Below are 27,424 nucleotides of genomic sequence, written 5' to 3'. Positions count from 1 at the left end.
AATCCTAGCTCCTAATTTAGGCATTTAAGCTAGATATCTGAAGTGATGTGGTATGAATATTCCCTGATAAGAATTTATCAATTTCTTGGTAATGATAGAGTGTGAGAGTAGCTTTATTGCTGCCAATGAAGTTGATGTTAGTGAAAATTTCCAGGCAAGTAAGAGTAGCAAACTGGGCATCTTAGTAGTAGAAATTTAATTTCAGTAAAGGCCTCTGTTGAAAACGAAGGACTCGATCCCCATGAATGTCCTCCTTATATGTTACCGGCCCTTAGGCACATTATGGAGTCCCAGTAAAGTCAAATAAGACTTTTTTTGGGCTCATGACTCAACTGTAGTGTAGCTCCAATTACAAAATCAGACCATTACTTGAGCTGAGCCCCACTGATTTCTGTTTTTTTGGTTGTTTGTTTTTTTTTTTTCCATTTTCTTTCCTTTGAGAGATTTTTTTCTTTATTTTCATCCCTCAAAAACAGTTGTTAATACATTGCTCAGATCAGTGACTTCTTTGTTTTGCCTTTCTGGATTATCACTGTTTAAGTGTTCTTTTTTAAGCCTTAAAAATGTTTAAATGCTTGCATGTGAAAATTTTGTTGAAATGAACTAGAGACTCCAAGTAGACCGGTAACTGCAAGGATATACAGTGCCTGCCTGAAATGACTTTATAGTTTGTTAAAATCAAATGACATTCAGTACGGATACTACGAAGAGAAAAATCAAAATAGACACCTAATTATAATTACTTTTTTTCCTGTCATTATATCCGTACGTGCAGAACAACTGATTTGAGATCACAACAGCTCAATTCAGTAGGTACAAAGGTTTTTCCTTCCTTTTTTTCATCATCTACAGGATGTAATATAATTTCTTATACTGACCAAAGTCTGAAATTTCCTCAAGTCAATGAGTATGCTACCTGAATTAGTGGAATTAATTAACAGTATGTGAATGCTATCAAGGTTATAGACACTACAGATTAACCATAAAAGTAAAATCCAAAGGATAAGCCTCTGATTTGGTCTCATTGTTCATAGATGGCTCTTTCCACCGGACAAAGTTGTTGTGTTAGCATATACTTTCATTGCTATTGAAGAAATGTAATTGAGAACTAAGAACAATGCTTAAGTGAGAGGGAGGAGGATACATTTTTGAGATGGGCTTTGCAATTTTTGAATGCAGAATGCATTGGCTTTCTTCCAGATTTTCATGACCTTTTTGAAATTTTAGTTCAAACTGCCAGTTCCTTTGTTAGATGAAAAATAACATTTATTTATGAAACTAGCCATTCATGTCTGCAGCTCTCAGTGTGAAGTGGGACAGACAAATAGGAACAATGCAGAAGCACTTCAGTCTGTACCTTATATACTACAGAAGGACTGAACGCAACAGGTGTCTGTCATCTGTTTTCATATATTTTTGGAGGGAGTTGGTCTTTCTCCCTAGAAAGGGGTATGTAGTACATATACATTAAAATGTGTGCATGAGTAGGCACATGCATGTGTGTGATACTGAAGGAAATGCTAGGTTTGTTGTTAGACAACAGCTTGTTTCAAAGCTGAGCCAAAAAGACCAATTAGTGTTAGATCAGAAACATGTTAAGTACAGGGGCATGTAAACTCCTGTGTGAAAATAGGGGAGGTTGGGGTGGGTGACAGAAATGAGTCTGCCGTGATATGTATTGATCAGGGAGGGTCTCAGGGGGAAAAACCAATCATGTGCTGCCAATGCTGGTTAGGGAAGTCTTACTGAAATGATCCCACGGACACTGGGATGATGCTTCCAGAGTAGGAATGTCTAAAGTCAAAGTTCTGATTCATGCTGAGACTTCAAAGTGGATGTGGTTGACTTTTGAAAGGTGCTTGCCCTTAGAATCAGGGAGGATGAGATGTTTGCCAAACACCTCTCGAAATCAGGTCACCTTTGCCTTGGTGGCTACAACAGGAGTTTAGGAGTCTTGCTTTAGGTGCTCCTGTTTCAGCTGCTTTACCAGTTATGTTTTAGAAACAGCTACCATAGGTGCCAGTCTTACCATAGTATTATCTATAATTCACCCTACAGTTACAACGAATCTGATTTCTCATGGCTTCTCAGAGGAACAGTCTATAGTGCAGATGGGACCGTACCTGATTATAAGCCATTTGTACATGGGTCCCCCATTTTAACTGTAACGTAGATAATGCTTTGATACGAGCACTGAAGAAACTAAATATTCAATTTAGTGTGCCAATACCATGAAAGATGTAGAAATAGCTGAATTGTAAATATTGTAAATCTTTCAAAAGATTGTCCAGAAATGACTGACCTTTTGTAAATCATATAAATCATGTTATTGACATTGAAAATTTTCCTCCAAAGTTTTTATTTTTTACACTAGGCTTTCTTTACAAAATGTCAGCTACATACCATGGTTTAGATTAGGTTCATTTAGCTTTACACTTCCCTGGAATCTGGGAGGCAAAAAGCCTTTTTACCACTTTATTACTGTGGTTTTAGATAATTTGTCAAAAAGTAATAATTTATTCTAAAGTTCACAGAGACAATTAAAGGACTTTTTTTTTTTTTTTAATTGTATTTCTTTTTGAAAACTGCTTTCAGTACAGTGCATGCAGGAATGTAAGCAAAAAATGAAATACAAATTTGGTTATCTAAATTGATTGGAATAATTCCAATAACTCCTTGGAATTTTTTAGCTTAAGCAGAAAGAGAATAAAACACATTCTGTTTGGTCAAACTAGGCTTTCAAGATGCATTTTTTTCATGTCTAAATTATTTACCTGCCACTACTTTTATTTAGCACTTTATAGATAAAGATTTTGGCATACCCTGTAATCTGGAGAATACCACACAGTGTGTGTCTGTATCAGATATACTGTAACTGAGGAGGCTTTTTTCCTGACCTAAAATGCTTGAGATCCTCCGCACCCTTGCCTCACCCAACATGGAAATATACTTACTGATTTATGTTCTAGGATTTTTAATATTAGCACATCAAGCTGTGAGGGAGGAGGAGTAAGGTGTGAAAAAGTGTGAAGTTGCAGCTTAGTATTTTCAAATTGTGAGAAAAGTTTTTAAATCTCTTAAGGAAGCACATGACAAAATAGTCTGTCAGAAGTGCCAGCAGGTGTGGCTCTGAAAAGAAACGCATTGTCCTAAAACTTGTAGGACTGGGGGGCTCCGGGGAGTGAGGCCCTGCATCGGCTGCGGCTGCCTCGCTGCCAGAATGCAAGTCACTCTGCAGACACAACATGCCCCAAGATGAGCTTTGCACAATTAGGTGACAGACTGATAAGCAGCTCGTTTTTTTGGAACCAAACTCAAAAGTCGTTCTAGCAGGGGTATTTTGCATTCGCAGATAACTGTACATTGTTCCATACATTTGCTGTTTCCAATAACACATGTTGCTTTCTGATAACAAGTTGGTGCTTTCAAGAGCAGGCCTTCTCTTTGTTGCTATAATATCACCGGGAAGGCACTGGACTGTTAGTACTGATGCCTATAACCCATGTTATTTTCAGAAATAATGTTTTAGGCAAATGCAAATTTATTTTATACCTTTTGGTTTCAATCCTATGTAATATCCAGGTATGTTCATCCTGAGATGGGGGATGCACAGCAGCAAAAGAAAACATTGGAGAATAGTCTGGTTAGAAAAAGCTGGGGAGAAAAGCCAATTTACTGATTATCATTCAGCCTAGAAATATTTAGGCATCGTTTAGAAATAAATAAAAGTAAAATTTAAGTTAAAAGTGTATTTTATCTGGAAAGGAACAGAAAATAATAACCATTTTCTCTGAAATAGATGTTAAAAGCGACTGACATGTTCTTTTAAATACAGGCCTTCTTTAATTTGTTTTGGAATGTATTTAAGATGGATGATATATATATAAGAAAGCTAAGTGACAAAAATAAAATATGCTTTCAGTAGATGCAAGAATATGTTTTATATTTACTTTAAACTATAAACCTTTGTTGTCCATGCTGGTGCACCGACGAGAGCACAGATATGTGTGTCTGTATGTGTACATATATGTGCGTTGCAAGCAGAATGGAGCTGGTCAACCAGTTTGTCCTGAAGACTGTTGTGAAAGGATCTAATATGTTTTGACTTTTTTACACCATGTCTGAGTTATGACTCTACTTTAATTTACCATCAGGATTTGAACAAGGTGCCTAACAACTTCTAGGTACCATGATTTGCTATTACACTAATGACAGGAATTACTAAAAATCTTTGCCACCTTATTGACCATTTAAAGTGCTTAATATTTCTAAGTGAACTCATGCTTTGAGGAGGTTTGTCCAGAAAAACATTTCAAAAAGCAGTTCAAAAGAACGGTGTGGAAGTTTGCAAGTCAAACTATGATTTATAATATTATTTTTATAAGTAGCAACCGCAAAAATAATCGTGCTGCTGGAGCCAACAGCAGTATTTTGAAATGGTAGGATCTAATGTATGAGGTTATTGCATATGAATGGAGAGATATGTTATTGCAATGATATATTTTATTACTTGCTTCTGTTTTTATTAAGGATAATGAAAACCTTCTGTTTGGCCCTGTGAACAAAACTAATGTGACCTTTCATGTGACCCACCTGTTGTGCTTTCACAATCGATAATAGTTACCTCATGTTAGGGTGATCTGGAAAATAACAGTGTGCCAGCACCACAGAAAATAACATTTGTGTTTCTGTAGTTTGAATTTGTATTTGCCTCAGATCTGAAATTAAGGAAAATATAGGTTATCTAACAAAATGCTTAAAAGGCAAAATATTATTGTAAGAGCATTGTCTGTATTACTAGCAGATACGTTTTCAAAGGCATTCAGCTGCTGAATCATAGCTGTAAATTTGCAGAATTGGCTTAAAATCTGTGATTTTTAATAGTATCAAAGATGGTGGGAAAGTCCAATTAGCTGTTTTGAAAGTTAGGAGAGTACACAAATTAAAAAAGTCAGTATATACAGATGCAAGTTTTCCACTTTTATTAATTTGAAAAATTACATTTTTTTTTTCTGTTTCATGTAGGACATAGTATTTATTTATTTTGAGCAGAAAATCTTAAAAGGCTGAATTATTTCTGGACATTTTTCTTCCACTTGCATTTAGGTCTTGATTCTGGAAACAAACATTTAACATGAATAGTGCAACGTTGTTTTTCTAGGGGTGCCTGATAAATGTATTAGACTTGTATTGTGATAACTTCTAGGTTATGGGCATAGCGGTTTGCAAGATCAGGACCCTAATTTCAAAGAGGTTTTCACATGTGGATTTGAAATACATGTGCTACTCCTGAATTTGCTTGACAGACCAGAAGGGCTCTTTCCCTTTGGAGCCCTTATGGTTTATCTGGTCAATGGCTTGCAAGCTAAGAAGGATTTACACTTTGAATCAATGATCCATGAAATAAGGGGGATTTCCACAATGTCTGTCAGTGACAAGTTACAGTGTGGCCACACAGTATGCATTTTCAGAATTAATATGTATGCAGGAATATGTAACTGTATAAATGATTATTATGTGATGCTGCCTAGTAGTCAGGGAGATATATAAATAATGTTTTATGTGTATTAGAGGGAACTTTGTCATTGCTGCATTTCTTTTGTTTGGATTGAAAAATGTGTGTGTACATTCTGTGCCAATAGTCTATGTTGTTGTACATGCATCAACAAAAATCAGAGCCAGTTAACACGAGATCTCTCAGTACTACCCTTTACTTCAAGTCATGTCAATAAATTTTTTTCTTTTCTGACCAAGTAAATGTCCCAGGTACTGAAGATCAGCAGTCAGCTGGAGTTACAAAATGGGGTCAAATGTCCTTAAATGAAAGTGTCCTCTCACCAGCACCTTTGTGGTTAAGCCACGAGACTGTCAATTTGAGTGCCTCCTGATGGCAACTGCTAAGTTATGACATGGGGAGGGAGGTAACCTACTAAGTAGGCAGGGCTTGATCAAAAGCTCTTTTGAAGTCAATAGAAAGATTCCTATTGACTTAAACAGGCTTTGGAACAAGCCCTTAATTATGAGGTACTCAATCAGGCACGTAATAAGCTTCTTATTGCCTAATTATGTACAATGGTAACTTTAGACCTATGACCCTTATGTAGGTTGGACCCCTTATCTTCCAGAAGCTCCACGCTACAAACTGACCCACTAGCAAGAGCAATGTCCCAGGTCCTTATCCTCAGTTCCTTCTCTTGCCTTAAGGGTGTAACCCTAAGCTGCAGTTCATCTCTTCTGCTTTGAGTCTGTCAGCTGGCTCATACCTTGTGTTCCCCATTATCCTACTGTAATGAAGAGGACAGGAACCCCACTGTACAGTAAACCTCAAATCTTGTCCATAAACCTGGCAAGTTCTTGGGACCAGCAGCAGATTGAGCATTGCCATGCAGAAACCCTGTATATCTGGATCTGATCTTTGTCAGTGTGCCCGTTTCAACTATACTAGCAAGAACACTTTGGTTTTGGTGAGATTCCTTCATTACAGAGGAGGCTAAATAGTGCAAATGGTGCAGCCTGGAGCTGCATTGTCTTTTGTAAAGGGTCTCCATGGGAACATCATCCAGAGAGGTGAAATGAGCCTGTCTTGGTCTTCTGCCTCTTCCTCAGCCCATTTGTTGACTGCTTGGTGTGTACAAGAAAGCCTCCAGGGGGGTACATTGCCATGGAAAGCAAATGTCGTTAAGACAGACAAATGATTCTTCCAGAAGACACTTGACAAACAGGAGTTTTACTACAGTTTACCTTGAGCAGTATGTAAACGATCACTGAGTATTCCTTGGAAATAAGAGAGTGTTAGCACTGGGATCAGCGAGTTATCGGTTAAAAAGACAGCTTATAGGGTGCCTCAAAGAACTGTTTTTAAGTCACCTGGATTTCTGTATTCCTGGTTAGTCTTTGAGAGTTTTCTTAAAAAACATTTGCTGTTGAGATAATTTAAGTCATGAACTGGCAGGCGTGTCACACTACAAAAACCCCCAAATCTGTAGTAGGATCTCTCTCCCCTGTTTTTCAGTAATGGTGTAGTTCTGTGACTTTATATTAGAGTTTTCCATGACTGCTCGCGGTAGTGTTAATCACACTGTTAAACAAGTATGAATTTAGAGACAGCTTGGAAGAGGGGAATATATGAAACAATCCTTTCCACAAGTTTTTGATGGCTTCTATTTGGTTATGTTCTTTCTGTCTGTGAGGTTTGAAGTTAGGGTCAGATAAAACAGAGAATGCGAGAGATTTGTATTGTGCTTTTAACCTCTTTCTTTGCTTTTTGTCACTACTTGTCTTATCAAAATCTAATTTAGATTCTGAGTTGCTTAGATTCTAACCAATCTGTGGCAGGATTTATGTCTTAAATTTTTAACAGACAAGCCATTTTCACTCTGCCCTGTGTTTGGTTATTCAAGGTCAAGACACCCAAAAAGGCCTCATTTTTAAATGGTGGATGGGCAGGGTTTTCTGACAGTCTGGTATCTAGAAGATGTCTTTGTACCACTAGTGGTTTTTTTTTTTTTTTTTTTTGAATGCTGAAAAGACCTATATCTTTTATTTATCTTTGAAGTACTCAGTCCATATTGAAGATAATTAAAGAGGAGAGTGCAGATTGGCATTTTCATTTAGGACAGATAAGCAGCATTAGGTTTTACGCTTTGAAAATATAATACTGGTATTTGGTTAAAAAAAAAAAGTGGTTTTCATATACTAGAAATATTTCTGTCAGCCATTCATCTAACACGTGTTATTCTCTTCCCAGATCTTTTCCCTGTTGTGTCCTTATTGCAGCAATCATCAAAACCATTTGAAGAGTTTAATTTAGACTGAAATGATTCTCCATAGAATAAACAGAATATCTCACCTGTGAAGGATGATTACATTTTCTAAATTTGTTTAAAAAGGAAGGACCTTCATAATTCACAAGTGTTCTACTTGCAGTTTTTATGGTGGAGAAATCTTACATACTTTAGGTCTGAAAATAAAGCACTGCTGTATTTGAGTGCTATTAGCAATTTAATCTTCCATATTATTGGCACTGAAAGAGGATCAGCGTTTTGATTTGAGCCATCACCTGGCCATATATTGCTATTCTTTTACTGTGAAAATACTTTTTTCTGGTTATTTGAGTACTTAAAATGTGCTGTGTTAAATAAGGGCGTTTCAGATGTCTTTCACAAGTTATACAGTAAAAGGCAGTTGTGGTACAGATATAGGTAAGACTAGACAAAACCAGGGATACCTTGTGAAAGTATTAGCTTAGAGTTCTGATGCATCTTCCACACGTGTGCGTGCTTCTCATCCGGTTTTGCATGCAGCTGAGGATATTGACTTGCTGTTTAAGCTGCTCTGTTTTGGTGAGTAGTTCACTCAGGTATGTCACTTGTGCAATCTAATTGAATGCATTTAAGGATGGAGAGTCAAATTCTTCACCTGCACACATACTTACTCTCGCCAGCAGCAACGCTGGTACAGATTTGCTTTGCAAATATGAGTAGGCTTGCCAGGAACTGTGCAAATGAATTTCCATGGCATTCATGGCAAGAACAGAATCAGAGGATGTACTGTGGTACGTCTCAACTGTCTCTTGCAGCCCATACAGAAGTTGTATGGCTTTGCTAGCTACCGAAGCTGTAGATCCTCAGCGATGGCCTCTAATCAGGTCTGTGGCCCTACCAACCCTGTTACTCCTCCAGACCATCTCCAACTGTGCAGCATACACAAACAGCTAATCCATTTATGCAGCAGCATCTGGCTAGGCCAGATTTCCAGAAAGAACAGGGTCTTTCAATAAGATTTCTGCCTGAATCTGTGAATTTCCATTCATTTTTTTAGAGGGTGGAAACCTTTGCTAAGGGCCTGAAACAGGCCAAATATGCTATTGTTGCTATTTCTTAGGCCTCTTACATAACCCAGCTGTTTTCTTTAGTGTCAGTTACATTTTTTTCTCTCTTTATAATAGGTTATATTTTTCTCTCTTTAAAGCTATGTTAAAATTGCATACTTGAATTAATTTGCTGTTGGTTCATTGTTCCTTATGCCTTTTACCTAGCTTGCAAGTTCAACGAATTTTTCAGTATATTTCCAGCAGCTCATAAGATATGAAATGTCAGCATTTTCAATGCAAAATTAGTTGTCTGTGCTTTTGGTTTTTATTAAACTTGAGACTCTGTAGAAACCTGTTTTTTGGCAACATCTTTATGAAAATCAGGGTCATCTCAAGATGGAGTCTTACAAACTAAGTGGCTACTTTAAGAGCAGATTTACTTTACATACTTCTAAATACCTGCTGCAGTTTGGTACAGTTGTGTATATTCTTATTTCAGCTTTCTTTTCCTTGAACGACTTGGCTCTCTTTTTCTTTTGCATGTTCAGGATTCCCTGTGTCCCTGCTTCTCTGCATTGTCTGCTGCCTTTTCACAGGAACAGAGTTCTGTTCATCCTGTCACATTTGTTCTGTATTAAAAACAGTGTCCAAAAGTCAAAGGGCAGTTTTGAATGGAGTAGTCGGGCCAAAAATATATTGGTGTGACAGGATTTCTGTTCATAAAAAGGGGGGAGAAAAAAAAATTGGGGGGAAAAAAAAAAGACTGATCATCTAGATTCCCTTAGGATTTTAAAAATTGAAGAAAGGTAAACAGTCATATTCTCATTTTTCTTGAATATCTCTCAGTTCAGGAGTATTTTATGTGTAACTGGCTAGTTGTGAATGTAACTATATGTGTATGTGTTTGTGAAAACATGTTTTATAATTTGAAGTTATATAGTCTGTTAACTAAAATAACACCCCCAAAAGCAGTTGGTCTGTCATAGATGACATAGCTCAGCTTTTATATCCTCTGTTCATCAAAAGAACTGATGAAAATTTCATTCTAACTGACAGCCAAGTAGCTAGAAAAATAAACTAAAGACTGCTGATGCCAGAGCATGAGCAACACAGTAATTTGCTAAGACTAATACAGCTGGCGGTAACCTGATCATATATGGATCAATTGATGATATTCTAGATTAATTTATCATGTGACTGACTTGCAGTTCTAAATTCCAGGAAAGTATCTACATTGAGTTTAGTGAAAAATAGCCTATTTAGTTCAATACAGACGTTTTGCAGCCAGGCAGTAGTGGAAGTGCTTCCTAATAAGTATATGTGAAGTTGAGAAACACATATTAGAATAGGATATTTTGTTATTGGCAGACTTCAGCTTTTTTTATTAGAGGTTTAGAAAAGGCATTATCTTCTCTCATCTAATTTTGTATTATAATTAATTATTAGACAAGGAGGAACTTCAGACGCATTCAGAATTAAACAGAATGGAATAATTCTTGACCAGACCCTGAAAAAAAAAAAAATCATTCTGGACTATACTGTTAAGGATTTATTTCCTTACTCTTTTCTTCCTTTTTCCTCTTTGCTCCTTCCCTGTTCCTTGCCATTAAATGGCAGGATTGTTTTAATTGTTTAAAGGAGAGGGGATTGTGGATAATTCTGGAGTGTCAGCTTCCGTACCTAAGCCTTGCGGGCTTACCGAGCTTTTCCAGTTCACTGATGCAAGTGCAAGCATCGAATGGTTCATATACAGCTCTAATTCCGACTTATTTGGCAGTTATTTCTTGAATGGCCTAATTTTACATACGATTAGTTTTTAATTCTTAAATCACAACATAAACTGTGTGTATTATACTACTATAAAAGTATGTTAATACATAGGATATGATTAATTCAAAGTGTGAGTTCTGTTTTTCCTGGTACGCCAGTGTGCAACCACCGTGGCTTCTGTGGGAACTCCTAGTTTGCAGCTGAAGGCAGAATTCGTCCTGAAGCAAAAAAAATGATGCAGATTTTTAGGATGTGACAAGAATAACATTACAAGATATATAACTATAGCAAGGCATAACAAGAAAATTATGTTTCTGTGAAAAGCAGACTGCAGTTATTTCTAGGCTGATCCTGGTTTCTGATTCACAGTCGTGAAGGCCAAAACATATAGAAATGCATATATTTGTGCATGGGGAGGACTTGGGAAATCTCTGCCGGGTCCTGTTCCCATTTGGGTAGGTAAGAATAGGGCCAGACAATTTATCTAGCTCTGTTTGTATCCACTAGCTTCTCCTCACATTCATTAGAGTGCAATTGTGGAAAGAACCATACACTAGGCTCATGACTAGCTCATATGCTTTGCAAAAACCGGCTGTATTTCAGAGCCGGCAACTCAGTCTTAACGTGCTCGAGGAATTTAAGTCTACTACTATCTCATGTCATTACTTGTACAGAATTTGCATCAAAAATATGCGAGAATGTATCACTTTTATAAATGGTAAACTGCTAGTTTTATTAGAAATGGTAAAGCAAGGACCTATCATATAAGGAAATTTTTTTTTTTTTTGAAGTGAGATGGAGATGTTAGGGTGTCTCTTTTTTAATGTAGACATTAGACCTAATTACTTTGTCTCATAGCAAATGAGACTCCATTGTTTCTGTGAAGTTAACATGTAATAAAACTGTAGTAACATATTAGTGAATCTGCTCCCATTGTGTCTGGCCTCTTCTGGATGCTGTGAAATTTAAACCAAAATATTAATTCCACTGGCCTGAAAGCACCAACATCTTTCCCTGTGGAAGTTTTTCTGATGTTATAGCAGTTGCTCAAGATTCTAAGGTGTAAGATGAATGATTTCTCTCGTAATTTTTATGCATTTGGATTTGATTTTTCCTTTTGGGGATGGTGTATTATCATCACATTGTGCTTGTTACATGTTACTGTGATGACAGTAGTTGAAATAACAGAGACACCCCATAATGTGTTTGTAAGGTGACAGTAATCTGATTATCCTTCCTGAAAGTAAATACTTTCATTCTTTTTCACTTGTTGGTAGAAACTTAAGAAAGTCATGCTGATGCTCAAAAAATATGAGATTATGACTTGATAACAATTTGCTACTTGCTGCAATATTGTTAGCCATGATAAAAATTAAAGGGAAAAAACCTGCGGGAAATAAATAAACCATATTTGTTTTTTTTTAAATCTCTGATGTTATGATGTTAGAAAATCTGCTCTGAGTTCCTGTATAAAAATAAAGATGTAATATGCAGTTTGTTTTTGCCAACAGATGAGATAGATATATACTCTTTGGAGTGTCACCCAGTAAGAATGATACTCTGCGTAGTCAAATGTTTATTTACTCGCTCATATATTACGTTTTGTCTGTCTGACGACTTGTCTAATAAGGATGAACACATTTGTGATTCCTCAGGTTGCCGTATGCATTCACAGATCTCTTCACCAAATTGACTGTTTCTAATTTCACACTTTCATTAGTTCCACTACCTTTACTGTTGTGCAGATATATTTTTGTGTGATTACATGTTTTATCCACCTCTTCTTTGCATCCTACTGTTATAATTTCATTAGACTTGTTTCTTCGGAATGTTGTTTTGTTGAGGGACTAACCTTGCAAAGTTACTTGTAATAATAGCTTGTTTAATTTCCATCCAAATTTCCTATACAACTTTGTTATTAATTTTTTGGTAAAATTCTGTTTGGTTCTCCATGTCTACAATATCTCATCTGTTAGTCTTTCACTATATCAGTCCAATTTATAGCTATGAAAATTTTGTTGGGTGCAAATCCATGTCCTGGTAGGATCATTTTGATTTGAAAACCTGTGTTTTCTGGTTTATATATTATTATGGTACGTTAAAGGTTTCTGTGCCATATGGAGTGCAGCAGCTTATTTGTTTGCTGTGAAACTTGGAGTTGTCATTTGGGATATATTTTCTACACTGCACTATTTTTTAAAATAGTTGCCTGTTGCTTTTTTCATGTATTTTCACTAATTTCAAAGCAGTTGACCCGTTTCGACACCATCCAGACTAATACTATGTATGTTCAATAAGCAGAAGTCTTTGAGAGAACTAATTTTTTCCACCTAGGACACTATAGAAATTAAATTCCTTAGAGTATACGGTCCAATACATTTGCATCATTTTGTGTCCTTGAATATGGGATGCTTGTAGGTGAGGGATATTAAATGTAGGCCTATCTTCAGAATTCCCCAAAGTAACTGAAATGTCTAAATTTGAGGATTATTGGTCATCACTTCAATTGAGCTCTGAATTTTTTTGTGCTATCCATATTGTCCTGAGAAAGCTGAGAATAACATCATTACTGCATACAAGTTTTCACCTTTTGCCACAAATTTTACCAGCAGAAATGAGTAAAATAAGCCAATTAAAGGCAATCTGCAAGAAAGACTTATTAATGCTCTTGGAAGAATATTCGATGTTCTCATAATGGCTTCTTTTATGTAGGTCTTGAAAACCAAGAGCCAAAAAGAATTCTAGTATCATTCAAGGGTAGTCCATATTCCTGTCGTCTCTCTTTGTTTTTCGGACTTTCCTGCATTTAGAGCTGTGCTCATATTATTACTATATGTGCAGGCACTGAAAAAAAATATAGTGGCAGTCTGATGCGAAATATTCTTGATATTGTTCTTCAGAGTATTATTGTGAAATAGCTTTGGTTCCTTTTACTTCTAATAGTTTAATTTCTGGTGGATCATTAGTTTGATTTCAGAGCCAGACATCTTAAAAGAAACTGAGTCTCAAACTAGAGGCAGTTCACTTTACCCCTAATCTGTTAGATAATGCTCTGAATCATCAACATATAGAGGAAGCATAGAATAACGAAATTGGTAAGAGATATCTTGTATGTGAATGTGAGGACATTAACTGAAGGTGAAGATGCTTCTTCTTTCTATCCTGGTAGGACAGTCAGATTCTGGTGTGTTGAAATTTCCTTTTGAGGCCGTGCTTTGGCAAGATGCTGTCTTGTTGCTTATAAAATGACTAAAGTGTCTACCAAATGCAAGTGCCAAGTCAAAATATGTTCTGTATTTTGGTAATTGTGCAGAAAGAACACCAGATGGTTCTGATGATGAAGCACTTTGGGTGGGATCACCAAGTTTTAATGGATGGCAAACTCCAAAGGCTTAATTACCAACCTCTCTAGCAGCATACTTTTTATCAGAGTGGACAAGTTATTTTCAGACACAAAAATGAAAGAACCATGTATTTCTTTGCATGTAGCTGAATAAAACCCACTGAGCTCTGTAGGAGTATCTGAAACTCAGAATACTTGGGCCTAATAGAAAGGGTGCCAAATTATGTTTCCAAAGTGGAAAAACTATATTATGAACAGTACTATTTTTGTTCGAGTAGCTTGATATTTTCCCAGCATGCTCAGTTTTCACAGTGTGCTGTATAATTCTCCTACAATATGAATATATCCTACATTTTGGGTTCAGGTGTATAATGATGATATTTATTTTCCATGGCTGGTCTGAGATGGCTCAAGAGTGGTCTGTTCTTTTAGAAGATTTTCCCATCAGAGGAATTTGGACAGGCTACATGTGGAGAGTAGAGAAACGAAACAATTAAATAGCAGGTCACACAGCACATTTTGTAACTCCCGCAGTGTTGCTTGATTTCATAAAGTAAGTCCATACAAGTTCGAAGTGTTGATTGATTTCCTTCTGCAATGTTAAAATTTGACTTTTAATTTTAATACCTTCCAGCCAGCCCTAATAACAGCACAGCAGTAATTCGTGTGCTGTAATCACAGAGGACTTTGTATGTATTTGAATGAAGTGTTCTGCATATGATTTTTTTTCTTGCATTTGTATGATACATTTGCTAAATCCTAGTGATGTTAGAGAACTTGGTGGTTAGTACTTGCTTCCAGTTTTTACACAAGAATAGTATTACTCTTGTCTGAAACTCTAGTTGTTATTGTCATTGAAATCATTGAAAGTTTCACGATTGACTGTAGTGTGATTGTACGGTCAGCTTGTTGAAATACATCTTGGATGAGGTACAGTTGAGATAATGAGGCCAAGTATAGCCATCATTTATATCATGCAAGTTCTTTGGCTTCCATATGATTAGACTGGTGCAACTGTGAAAGTGCTGTGAAATTTGAATTTTATAAAATGCGAGAATCCTGCTTCTTACGTTGCCATATAACAGTGAACAAAACCAGAAGGGCCTAACTGGTTATGTTTTTAGACCCTCTTATTGTGTCTGCAGGAGCCAGGTTTTAGAGATTGTTGGGACTTGCTGTAGAGCACAGCTGCTTCTCCAGGTAGGGAGAGGTATCAAGAAGAGTATCATATATGATTGATGGGAGACTCTTTTGTTGGCACTGAGCCACTTTGTAAATTTTTTTATATAATTATCTCTTAATTTTTGTACATGCACTTAAGCAACTTGTGATTAGTTCATCTTAAAATCGGAGTCAGCATGCTTACAGAGAGGATTCATCTCACTTCTAAGAGTAATGTATTTTTTTTGTACTTACAACTTTTAAAATGTTTTAATAGTATTTTTACTGATTTTTGCAGGCTCTACGTGGCTTAGACTGGGATTCTGATGTCTCTGATCTTACTGAATAGAATCTTATTCTCTGATTTTTCCAGGAGGTGACTTGCTATTAAGGTGTTGCTTAATTGCACAAATGACCCCAGTACAGGGTGTCAGTATTAGAAATGTATGTTGCTTGATCTCCCTCCTAGATCCTCAAATTATGGTTTGAAAGTTCTACAAACTTTATGTTGGCACTCTGTACAGAGGAAAATATAATCCAACTGTAGTATTAAATATTTATTTTCTCGTAAGGTACTTTAAAATTTCATCTGGAAATGTTATATATGTGCACAATGTATTCTTGTGGTGATTAATAGTAGTAGTGTCTGACTTTGCAGTGAATTATCAAGTACTGATAATTCACCAAAGTTCAGAAAATTTCTTAGAGATTCATTACCTCATTCGGGTGAGAGAATAAAGAGCAAAATCCTAGATCCATTAAAATCGTGGTTGTTCTGCAACGAATCAAATACAGCCGTGTTCTAACCCTGCGTTCCAAAAATAGCCATGCCTTCCTGTGAGATCAGGGGAGTCCCCAGATGTTGATATATTTCTTTGAGGGACCATATTTATTCATACTGAGTACTGTGTCTGTTGATACTTTCAAAATGCCTGTCCTCTTAGAACTGTCCACTTTTAAGACCCTTTACGGCAATTTACACAGCACTGAGAACAATGGGATCTTGAACGTAGCTGTGACCTGCAGTACCACCCTAATGCACTTAGCTGGAAAGAAAGGGAAGGATTAAGTTATTTGGAAGCAAGGAGTAGTTAGCAATAAAATAACTGAAATTATAAACGTGATCGTTGGAGCTATAACTAACATTTTACAGTTTCTTAAATGAAGAAAGAGAAGAATAAGGATTAAAAACTTTAGCAAGTGGGAAAGATCATCTATTAATGTGATTTTGGTTCTTGAGAGTGGTATTGGCTAAGATTTTAAACCTTTTCTTTTTCCTTGATTTCCCAGAAAGTTTTATTATAAGTTTACTTATACATAAGTAATTAACTTTGCACTGCACTCCAAAGGGTGCATATGCCAGAAAAAGAGGGCAGAGTCACCTGGAAAAAGAGAAATTTCTGCCTCAAAGAAGCAAAGTGTGTCTAGTTGAAGTAAAAGAAAGGAATCAGAAAATTTTACAAAAAAAAAAAAAAAAAGAAAAAAAAAAAAAGAAAAAAAGAAAGCAACCTGCATACTTCATAGTTGCCGGGGAGTAGTTATGACTTGTGCTCTAATGATTTCTGATGGATGTTGCTGTAATGTTCACTCTGGTGTTCGTTAAAAATAAAATGGAGAAAACAACACCCTAAAATTCCACAGCAATAGCTGCTTCATTTAGCACAAGACAGAAACATATTTGAAGTGCTTCCTAAAGAACTTTCTTTTTAAAGAAATATAAGTTATTCCCTGTATATTTTTCTTTCCTCATTCATTTTCTTTTGTTTAGTTAAACCAGTGATAAGATCTTGTAATGAGGCATGTCAGGCAGATGAGTTAATTTTGTAAAACTTTTAGGTTTGCTATCCAGATTAATGCCAACTTTTTGAGTGTGTGATTTTTTTTTTTTTTTTTAAGATCAGTATTCCATTTACATTTTTGAAATATCATATGCAAAGCACCTAGTAGCCACCCCTCTAGCCATCAACTTTTTATTGCTGCCTGTCAGTATCATGCTGAGGGCAGGTGCAGATAGCCTGAGGCTCATAGATGTTGAGCAATGCTAGTAAATGCCTGGAGATATGGTTTTATATGACTACCTAGAGAGGCTAGGAATCATTTTCATCACGTGAAAAACAGAACCCTTCCCCCAAACTTGCCTTTAAATTTGTAGCTTAGGACAGTCTGTCCTGAAGAGCAGGGCACCTCTGACTCCAAGATCAACAATTTACTGTTATGAGATCTCTATACACAATACAAAACCCAGGCTATGAACATAAGACTGGTCTTTATGGACTGATAGAAAGTAGTGCTTTAGCATTTTAACAGCTTGACTGTTAGTACCCATGACTGGGCTTAACATAAATTGGAGTTAGGGGTCATTGTGTCAGTTATTTGATGGGCAGTATTGCCTGCAAGGATTTCTATCTATGGTGAACATATTTCAGTTCTGGTTTTAAAATATCTTGCAGAGGTGGATGTTGCAGAAAAAAATAGGAAATCAAAACCTTTAGGTGGTAGGCACCAAGAACAAGTATTGTTCAAAATCACAAAGAAGATTTTGACAGAGATGCCATAGGTGAAAACCAGAAGAAACTAGGGCTTCACCTGGTGACGTCTCCAAAGCTTGAATTCGTATCAAACTAATAGCTTTACCATTGAAGGCAAATTTCTGTTTCAAGGTATACTTTTTCCTTAATTAAACATGATTTTTTGCTTGCTTTATAACTAATGAAGTAGTCATGCTTTAGGAGAGACTGAAAGGAAGGTGAGAGGTTTTTATTTTCAGGGCTTGGTGAGGTAACGTGTGTGTGTTGTGGTTTTTTTTTTTCTCCCCCCCGCCCCGCGATTTATTTGTCCAGCAGGTGAGAGTTAATTGTCTTCAGGGTTGATTATTGTAGATAATCACAAATAGAATGGTCCTTTGGGCAGAATACAAAGCCATATCCTTGCTGGTAGCACTCTGCCACATACTTGGAGAACTGTTTCCTGGCAGAAGATACATATGTAAGATGGGATTCTAACTGACTGAACAGATCCTTGAAGAAAGAAGTTTTATTGGCTTATGATGCTTCTAAAGTGAAATTAAAATGAGAGCACCTGGACCTCCTTTTCTCTGCTTATAGTGTCAGGACAAATGAATTTCAAAAACCGGAGCTGAGAGGGGAAGTTAGTATATGAGGTATTTTAAAAAAAAAAAAAAAAAAGTTTAAACCAAAAAAAGACTTAAGCTATAATTATTATGTTTCAGGGTTTTGGGAAAAAAAAAAAAACAAAACCCAAGATACGTAGTAAGGAGGTTTTGTCCCTCAGGGAATCCAGGGAAGTAGGCCTGAAGGCAGACATTCTTAAGGCCTAATTGATTTTTATGTCCTACTTAACTAGCTTTGAAAATCTGAGCTTCAGTAATATAGAACCCCAATATTTTGTCTGGATTAACACTGGTTTCAATGGGAGCAAATAGCACACTTCTATTATATTGTAATATTACAAAATGGATTTGTCAGAAAAAAATGTGAGTTTGTGTACAGCTGACTTAGCTCCTGGCCATTTGGCTCACAACCAGCTTACATTAAATTCTGAAGGTAAGGGTACATTGTTCCATTTTTCTTTTTCTTCTTTTTTTTTTTTTAATAGAAACCACTAATTTTTTTCTGTTGTGTAAGTGCACTGCAGTTCTGATACGTTAAATCTCCAATTTTCAGGGAATTTTCAAATCCAAGTGCTATATGGTATATTTATGCTGGAATTTTAGATAAGGTAATGTGTTCCCATGCACTAGTATTGTTGTTGATATCTCTAAAATATCAGATAGACATTTCAGCTATCTTACCACTTGTAGCTCTTGGAAATAATGGTAAAACTGGGCTTTCACAATTAACACTTTCCCCCCCACATCTCTGCTTGAGGGCTTTAGTCTCCTGTTTAAGAGGTTTCTTGTTACTATTCCAAGCCTTGCTTATGCATATGTAGGTATTACACTATCAAAAATTGTGCCAAGGAGTTTGCATCTGGTAAATGTAGCACAAGTACAACACAAGTAGGTGTTCAAGTAAAGTCCAGTGAAAGAACCTGATGAAGATGTGTCCTAAACCCTTTCCATGTTCTGTGTGCAACAGCTTCAGACTATGAGCAGTGATGTACAATGACTCAAAGCCTCCCATGTTGTTTAACTGTTCACAACTCTGTGTAATTCTTGATGCTTTGTCTAGGAAGGAAAATACAGTCATGGAACTTTCTTCTTTTTTTTTTTCTTTTCCCCAAGAAGACCATTTATTTGCTCAGAGGAGGTCAGTAATTGTGGATAAAATATAAGAATATATATAGATATTATATTAAAAAATTGGGGATAAAATGAATATGTACCTGTAAATAGATAGTCGATTTGAATCGCAAATCAATGTGATTCCATTCTGTTGTGTAATTGAATTTCAACTTAGTCCAATCCAGAGCTCATGAGGCTCATTAAAGAGACTTAACTGCGTGCTAAATTACAGTTTGAATAACATTTTACACTTTTTATACTGTCCTTTTTGGTCATATGACCGAGCTGAAAGAATGTACCCTCTTTTAAACAAAGTAAGCCAATTCTTCAGTAAAATTACTTTAAACATTGGTCTGAATATGAAAGAGAAGGGAACCTGACACATTACATATTCAAAAGATAAAGGGAGCCAAAACCTACTAATATAATTTTAATACAATTTGTCAAGGAAAAATACCTCAATGTGGTAGGCTAACAGCTCCTGGTATGTGTGTTGTTCGTCTTGCACAATGCAATTATTATGTAATGATAATATTATATAATAAACAAAAACATTGTTATTATTTTGTGTTAAAGTTGTATCCAGAGAACCCTTATGAGGTTGTTTTACAGTAGCACCCTGAGACCCTGTTATGGTTGCAAGTCCCTGTACACACATAGGAAGAGATTAAAAAGCTATCATTCCAAATGGAGGAAGTACAGTTGAGGCAGAGAGAGAGAGAAGAGAAAAAAATTGCCAAATATTGTAATGCGGGTCAATGCCAGGGCTGCCAGAGCTGTCTCTGTGTGGCTGATTTCAATGGCTGCGTGACAAATGTGAGTCTCTGAAGAGTGACCCTGGATGCCATTTCCAAGCCATGTCTGCTGCACGCTTCTGCTTCTCTAGGTACAGAAAGTAACTTTCCAAGTGCAGTTTGTGTTTGCTGTAAAACTCGCTCTGTATTTGATATATCCTTCTAACAGTGCCACATATTGGAAGGGTTCCTGGTATTTGGAACGCCAGTCATAGTTCTTGGGGCTTGTAATGCTGTAACTTTTCATTCTGGACTTAATTTACCTTGTAGTACCTTCAGCACATGGATCTGTATATGTAAACGCTACAGAAACGTTCCCGTTTTGAAAGCTTTCTCTGTTTTCTTTAATTCAATCACACTGATTAGGAATGACCCAGCCTGTGGCTATTAAAACGGCATATAGCTCACAAGAAGTTCAGAAGTGGTTTTTGTGTCACAGCTACACTGTGTGAGTGGCAGTGGGCTGGTGCAGGAACTGCTGGGGAATCTGAGTCCCTTGATGTGGGAGCAGGGAGCCAGCAGCGCTTACCAGCCTACCCCGGGCCACTGAGGAGGCTTTCGCTGTCTCTAACCCATGAGTTATAGCTGGAGTTCCTCCTCTCCCTTCAGCCTTCCAAGCAGCGTGGTGTATGTCTTGTGGTTCTTATCTGCTTGAAAGTATGAGTACAGACCTTATCAGATCTGGAATGCTAGCCCCCTTCCTTTTATACAAAAGAATAAATGCATATTTAGGTATTTCTTTCATCTTCACAGTGAACTAGATGTTTTTGGTGTTTTCAAGTGTAATTTTAGTGACAGGTATAATAATACTTTTAAATTAGTTGTTGGACATGTGCAGTACTTTTTTAATCAAAATCCTTTTTAGTCTTAACCTGATGCTATGCTGTGAAGCGATACAGCCAAAAGACCTTAATTTTGTATTCTGCGCTCAGGTCCTGTAGTGATTGGATGCTTTATAGATATGCAGGCACACAGCAGAGAAACCTTCACGAGCTGCCTGTTGAAGACATCATGCAATTTTGCAAATGCATGTGCCTTTACAGAAGAGACCGTAAGGAGCTCTTATAGTCAGTTATATAATATAATGCTGCCAGATCATGTGGCACTACTGAGTGATACCCTTTTGGGAGAAACAGGGAACAACTGTTGAGTGGTGGTGCTTACGGGGCTCCTTTTTTTAAGAGGTAGTTTACAGAAACACCATCTATTGTATGTGTATGTCGACATGCTTTTTGTAGGCAGATGTGAGGTTGCTCTAAACTGGAAGTCATGTAGTTTACGTAAGTGCTAACCATAGCTAAACTGGATTAGAGTGGGTTTGTGGCCAGTCATCTCCGAGTGTGGGCAGAGTGAGCTCACATCTCCCTGCAAAACTCTGTGGAGATGTATCCTATTTTAGGTATTTTTTTGAGCCTCGTTTCTGTAATAACAACATCACAGCTTCTGGTATGTAGAATTGTAAAGCATCAGTGTTACAGAAGGAAGAAATAGTAGCTCCTTTTTGTGAATAAGGAACTAAGAAGCACAAAGAAACTCTTTTGCTGAAGGTTGAGCAGAAAATCTACAGCAAAGGCAGCGACTGCGTCCAGAGCTTTGGAGACCAATGTTTTCATCCTATGCACCGTGTTGTTGTTGTTGTTACCTCACTGTGATGCAACATGTGTTTTAAAATGACCAATGGCATAACAGGTGGTACGCTCTGATTCCTCCTTTGATAGATCATTTGGCTGCAATCTTTGTTACAGAGTACAGAAATCCAAATGAGGATCATTGCAGAGGGACTATTCTAAAATGAAAAACATTAGGTAAACAACATTATGGTTGTTTTGGTTTGGTTGGGTCTTTTTTGTTTGTTCTTTTTTGTTTTTTTGCTAATGCATGGAACAAAGGAGAGTGAACAGTTTAAGAAACAAGCCAGCAAAGGCAGTAAAATACAATCCCAGGCCATTGAAGAGAAGTGACACAAAGGGAAGATAACAGGAATTTCCTTGTGTCTTTTGTAGAAAGTCTCATCTATAGTGGTTAATTACTGTGTTTACTTTCCTATTTCAAAATGATCATGTATGAAAAGTTTTCTGTGTGTGAGTAAACAATTCTTCATTGAATCGTCCTGAAATAGTGCCCTTTTCCTCAATTAAGCAAGATTTTTAGAAATCCAACTCAAAGGATCTCATCATAATCAGCCTACTGCCCCCTTAATTTTTCAGATTGTGGCTAGGGGCTTACAGGTCATTAATGTTGTTTTAATTGTGAAATTCTGCACATTTCAGGGTGTGAAATTGCTATGTGATTCAGGCCCTAAATGTATAGCTTCATTTTTGTATTATTCCTTTTTCTCATTTCACATCATGCTATAATTCTGAAAATAGTTTTTTAACAGTTGTTGAATGGTACATATTTTAGTCCCAGCAGCCCACAATGATAGGCCACATTCTCAAATGATATAACATGATGCCATGCTTTTTACTAAATAACTGCTTCCATTTTTTGCTTGCAGGCTTCCTTCATGCTCACTGATGACTGTGCACAGAAAATACAGACTACCTGTAGAGGATCTATCTTAGAAGAATCAGAACATTTTAATTAAAGATTTTATTAAAATGAGTAATTTTTTTCTGCTTTCCAAAAGTGGTGAAATCTTATGTTCTGAAAACTAAAATCTCTTTGTATTATTAGAGCTGACAGTGTTTGGGCGAAAAGAGGACTATTTTATAAGTGACATTTGGCTATTTATGGAATTTTCTTTGGTTCATAACACTTAGTGCATACAAGATCCTGCAGTCATTTAGTGATGTACATAATCTGGTTTATGGCCAGTGTTCTCTTGGTGTCAATATGCGTTTGCAAAACAAGCAAAAGCTTAGCTTTTTGAAAAGTGAGTTATTTTGAAAGATTCTGTGAAATTGTTGGATGACTGTACATTATTCTCAGTCAAGTCAATGAGAGATGGTTAACTTCATTAACCCTGTGACTTTTTGGTGTTTGCGGAAATGACCTTGGTTTTATTTCATGTTACCTGATGTTAGGACACCTTTTCTTTTTCAAAAAAAACAACCCCAAACAACCCAACAATCAAAACCATGAAAACTGCTATGACGGTTGCTTTTGAGCAAACATCTTCATTTAAAATGTAACCTTTTTATGGCTTTCTAAAATGGAATTTTTGAGGCAAATGAGGAGATGATCAACCTTTGCTATTTTCATTGAAAGCTGGTTGCCTCAACCCTTAGGTCCTTTTGTAAATCCCTGTCTTTGCAGTTTCTTGTTTTCGTGGTGTTGGCAGTTTGTGTTGTTCGAGTTTTTTATTCTACTTTCCAAGACTTGGGAGTCCATGGTATGTTACCTCTGGGGGTTTTCAACAGCAAGTGTCACAGAAGTATAGCCAGGAAGTTGATATAGATCTGCTATATTGCATCCGCTTTTGCCTCAGTTCCCCTGCCTTGCAGCCATGCTTCAGCTTGTAGGTTGAAATGCTGACTAGTACCAGAGCACTGGAGTCACTGGTACGCAGACTTAGGTCTTTACACTGTGTTTTTCCTCTGCCGTCAAAAGTTTTGGGATTTTAACAGCGTGGTAGAACAGAAAGTCAGCTATAGTACAGGAAAAAAAAAAACCCTAACCTTTTTTGTTTGGTTCATGCTATGTGCCGATTTAAGTATGAAACATCTTTTGGCAAAGGTATCTGCAATCAGAGCAGAGGTTGCTCTTACAGCTTTACTTTTCCCCTTTCATAGTGGGACTGGGAGAGCCAGTCTTTGATAAGGATGCTAGCAACTTTTCAAGCAAGCATCTGAAATACCTGCAGAAATTGCAGGCACTGAGAATGTTTTGAGAGCATTTTGACTGCAAAATATCTGAGTGAAGTTTCTGGTGGGACTTGTACCAATTAAATCAGCAGAATACTTTAAAGAAAACTTTGTTCTTCTATGTGTTTATGCAACAACTATTCACCTGTGTAGTCACCTGGAGTTCAACTTGAGACATCTAAAGTGCAAGTGTAAATGGTTTAAGCTAATAGAATAAGGGCTAGACTTCTGAAAGGGTTAGGTCTTTCTTCTCAACGTCAGTGGGAGCTGGCCTCCCAAACACCTTTAAAAACATGATGCAAGTCTTTTATTGATAAAAGAGACAGGTATAAAAATCTACATGGAACAACTACTGACCTGTAGTATTAGTCCTTGGTCTATTTTATTTAGGTAATAAATTTATATTTAATTATATGATTTTTACAGGATATGCCTGATGATAGAAATTTTGTATTAAACTTCATGATGTTACTGTTTGATGGACAGAGGGTTTTCTACATGGATAAGAAAATAGGGTTTTTTTTCGGTTTAAGAAAAACTACCTGGAAAGCTAAAAAGAAAAAAAGTGATGTGAGGCTACAGAATATAGGACTACAGGTGCAAAAGAGAAAAAAAAAAAAGTTAGCAACTACTTCATCTAATCAGGTCACTACGTTTGCTTTTGTTTTGTGTGTGTGTGTTAGCTATATTGTCTATCTTTTGAGCAAGGAACTGTGCAAGGTAGAATGAGTCAAGGCAATAAGAAACAGGTATCATTTTCTTCCATATAAGCTCCAGGTACCTCATACTTGAATTTTCACTGGTTGATTAGATTGTTTTCAGTATTTTACTTTGTTTGTGTTGGTAGACTACTGCTATTACTGAATGTTTAATTGATTGCACTATTTTATTAAATTTACTAAGAGAATGTGGTTGAAGGAAAAATCAGTTTTGCATGATGTACTAAATACAAGTCTAGCTCAGATGAGTCCATTTTGAATAGACTGGGCTGTTTGGGGTTGGGTTTCTTGTTTTTGTTTTTTCCACCCTGACCAGCTAACGTAATGGATAAGCCTGCAGCTGACTCCCAGCTATGAGGTGTTATCTGAGCAGCAAGCCTTCATTTGCTCAGCATCACTGGGTATGGTTAGCCCCGTTCTGCCTTCTCGCCCACTTGCACCATTGCGTAAGAATCAAGGCTTCACATACATATTATTCTGCAGGATTTTTTACCAAACTGAACTTTTTTCCTGGTAGATTAACAGAGTGCTAAAGCTAAATTTAAAATTTTGTATATTTAACCTTTCCCCCTAATTGCTTGCCCAGAATAAAGGTTTGGTGCTTTGTTCCTAAATTCTCTACATGAGGTGGTGTGCATTAAAGTGTATTTATACTCTTTCAGATTAATTAACTGTGACCTTATGAACCACTGTCCTTGTTTAATTGGTGGCTCCAAAGCACACTAATGGCATAAATCAGCTGATAATGAGATTCAGACTTGCTTTTAAAATATATAATAACACTGCATTGATAGAGCAAATGAGATTTGTTGACTCTCTGTTGGTATTACAGGAGAGAAGACACAATTAAATGTGTACTTTCAGGATGGGGGAGGGCTTGGTTGGAATGAATAATATGCACTTCAGGGTGGGTGTATGAAATAAGGAGGATATTCTACATCAAGATAAGTTTGGTATTCTCTCCTTGTCTCTAGGCACTGTGCAGTGTTGGCTGGTGCACTTTAGGATACAGAAATGTTGTGGGAAGGTGTTTCTTAAAGATTACTGGAGGCTAACAAAAATGATGATTTCATCTTAAATATAGTTACATGTTTTTAAACTGAGCTTACACCCACTGTTTTATGAACTGCAAATTAATCAGATAGCTCCCAGAGAACAAAAAGGTTTTGACCTAAACTAGTTGCCCAGGCTCCATTACTATTTTCAGTTTAATGTTACCCATATCCATCCTCACATTTTGGAAGGAAAACAAGGGCTGTGCAACAAAGTTTCTTTGTTTTCGTAAGAACTAAAAATGTGCTGTATGTAGACCAAACAATAAAAATAAACTACTGAACTACCTTCTAATGCATGGGGGTTCTGGAGAGAGGAAACCATGGATATTTAGAGGCATAAAGTGAGTCATTGTGCTAGTTAAAGAATTTTATAAGGCGAGCTCTGTGGGTTTGAGTTGCATCTGTTACCTTTCCAACTAGAACTGAAGGGTATGCAGGAAAAAGAATGTTGGATTTAATCATGCCTTATAGTGAACGCATTGTGCTTAGGCTAAGCTTCTAACCGGGATCTAGACTGTAGGAGAACAAAATCGTTAGTCTGTCTTTCTGTATGAATTTTGCCTTAGATGGGTTCCAGTTAAATGCACCTAAACAATATTATTTTACACCAGTTAAGCTGCAAAATGCTGTGAACAAAATATTTTTAAAATGTAATGAATGTTCTGTAACACTTGAAAACAAAAAAACCAAGCAAAAAACCCCAATCAAAAACCCCAACCAGCCAAAAAAACCCTCACAGCTATTTTCCTTATTAAAAGATAACCATGCGTGCATTTATGATAGTTCTTAGAAGCCGTAATGGACTGGGTTGCTATGGTGTGAGATGCAGAACAATGAAATAATTGTTTCTCTTGGTATTGGCTTCCTGGAAACAAATTCTGTGTAAATTACTTGGCTGAAATAGTGACAACAGCCTTGTGTGCTGTTTTATTTAATTCATAGTTAAAAATCATAACTATTCTATAATAATAAAAAAGTAACATTTATCAGTTCTGGGCTTTCTTTTGTTTCAACTTTTTTTCCTTTTATGTTTTCAGGTCAGTTTCATGAATTCAAAAGCAACTTACCAGTGATTTCTGGGAGCTGGGGCTGATTTTCTTGTGTATTTGTAAGTATTTATTGATTAATTTTCCTGTTATGTGCATCTTTCTAATACTCTTTTAACATAAAGAATGAAGGCTATTTTAAAATGTCGCTGTCCTATCACAGTTTTAGAACGTTCTTTTATTAAGAAATGTACCTAACTACTTATAAACCATTTGTAGTTCTTTTGCTACCACGTTATGCTTCAGTTATTCAGAGGGGCTACAGATGCTTGAATTAACAGTGAACATGCCTGTTATTTCAAGCTTTCTTTGGGTTTTTGTAGTAATAATAATAATGAGAGAACAGTGTTGCTTGCAGTAACACATCAGTTGTGACGCTTGCTAATGATAGCAATGCACCTTGCTGTTGTGATGAAAATTGTTTCTAGAAATGAATTGGGGCTGTGATTCAAGACCATCAGAACTTTTAGAGGAAATGCTACATGGGTTTATTGAGGAAACACGAGGATGACCAGTATCTGCTGAACTGGGAATGTATTTTTATACACCCTGGAGAAAGCTGACCTTTATGTTTGCAGCAAAATGACTGAGACTGTAGTCATTTAGGCCATGGCCCAAGAATATGTTTCATCATGTGCCCAAGTTCAAATAAAGCAAATGGGACTAGGCCTATGC

The 27,424-nt window shown here is 36.6% G+C and overlaps 1 protein-coding gene across 2 annotated transcripts in view; it reads left to right on the top strand.

Moving 5' to 3' along the window:
- Positions 1 to 27,424, top strand: part of SOX6 (SRY-box transcription factor 6) — a 378,804-nt gene that overhangs the window by 25,734 nt on the left and 325,646 nt on the right. For both annotated transcript variants that reach the window (XM_087745623.1, XM_087745624.1), the window contains exon 2: positions 26,741 to 26,811. The gene's annotated coding sequence lies outside the window, so the exon portion shown is untranslated. The remainder of the gene's footprint in view (positions 1 to 26,740; positions 26,812 to 27,424) is intronic.

This window comes from Nipponia nippon, unplaced genomic scaffold (assembly GCF_047370975.1).
Source record: "Nipponia nippon isolate SJK-2023a ecotype South Korea unplaced genomic scaffold, ASM4737097v1 scaffold_10, whole genome shotgun sequence".
Classification (NCBI taxonomy): domain Eukaryota; kingdom Metazoa; phylum Chordata; class Aves; order Pelecaniformes; family Threskiornithidae; genus Nipponia; species Nipponia nippon.
Note: the sequence above shows the minus strand (reverse complement) of the source record. Positions and strands in the feature narration are given on the sequence as shown.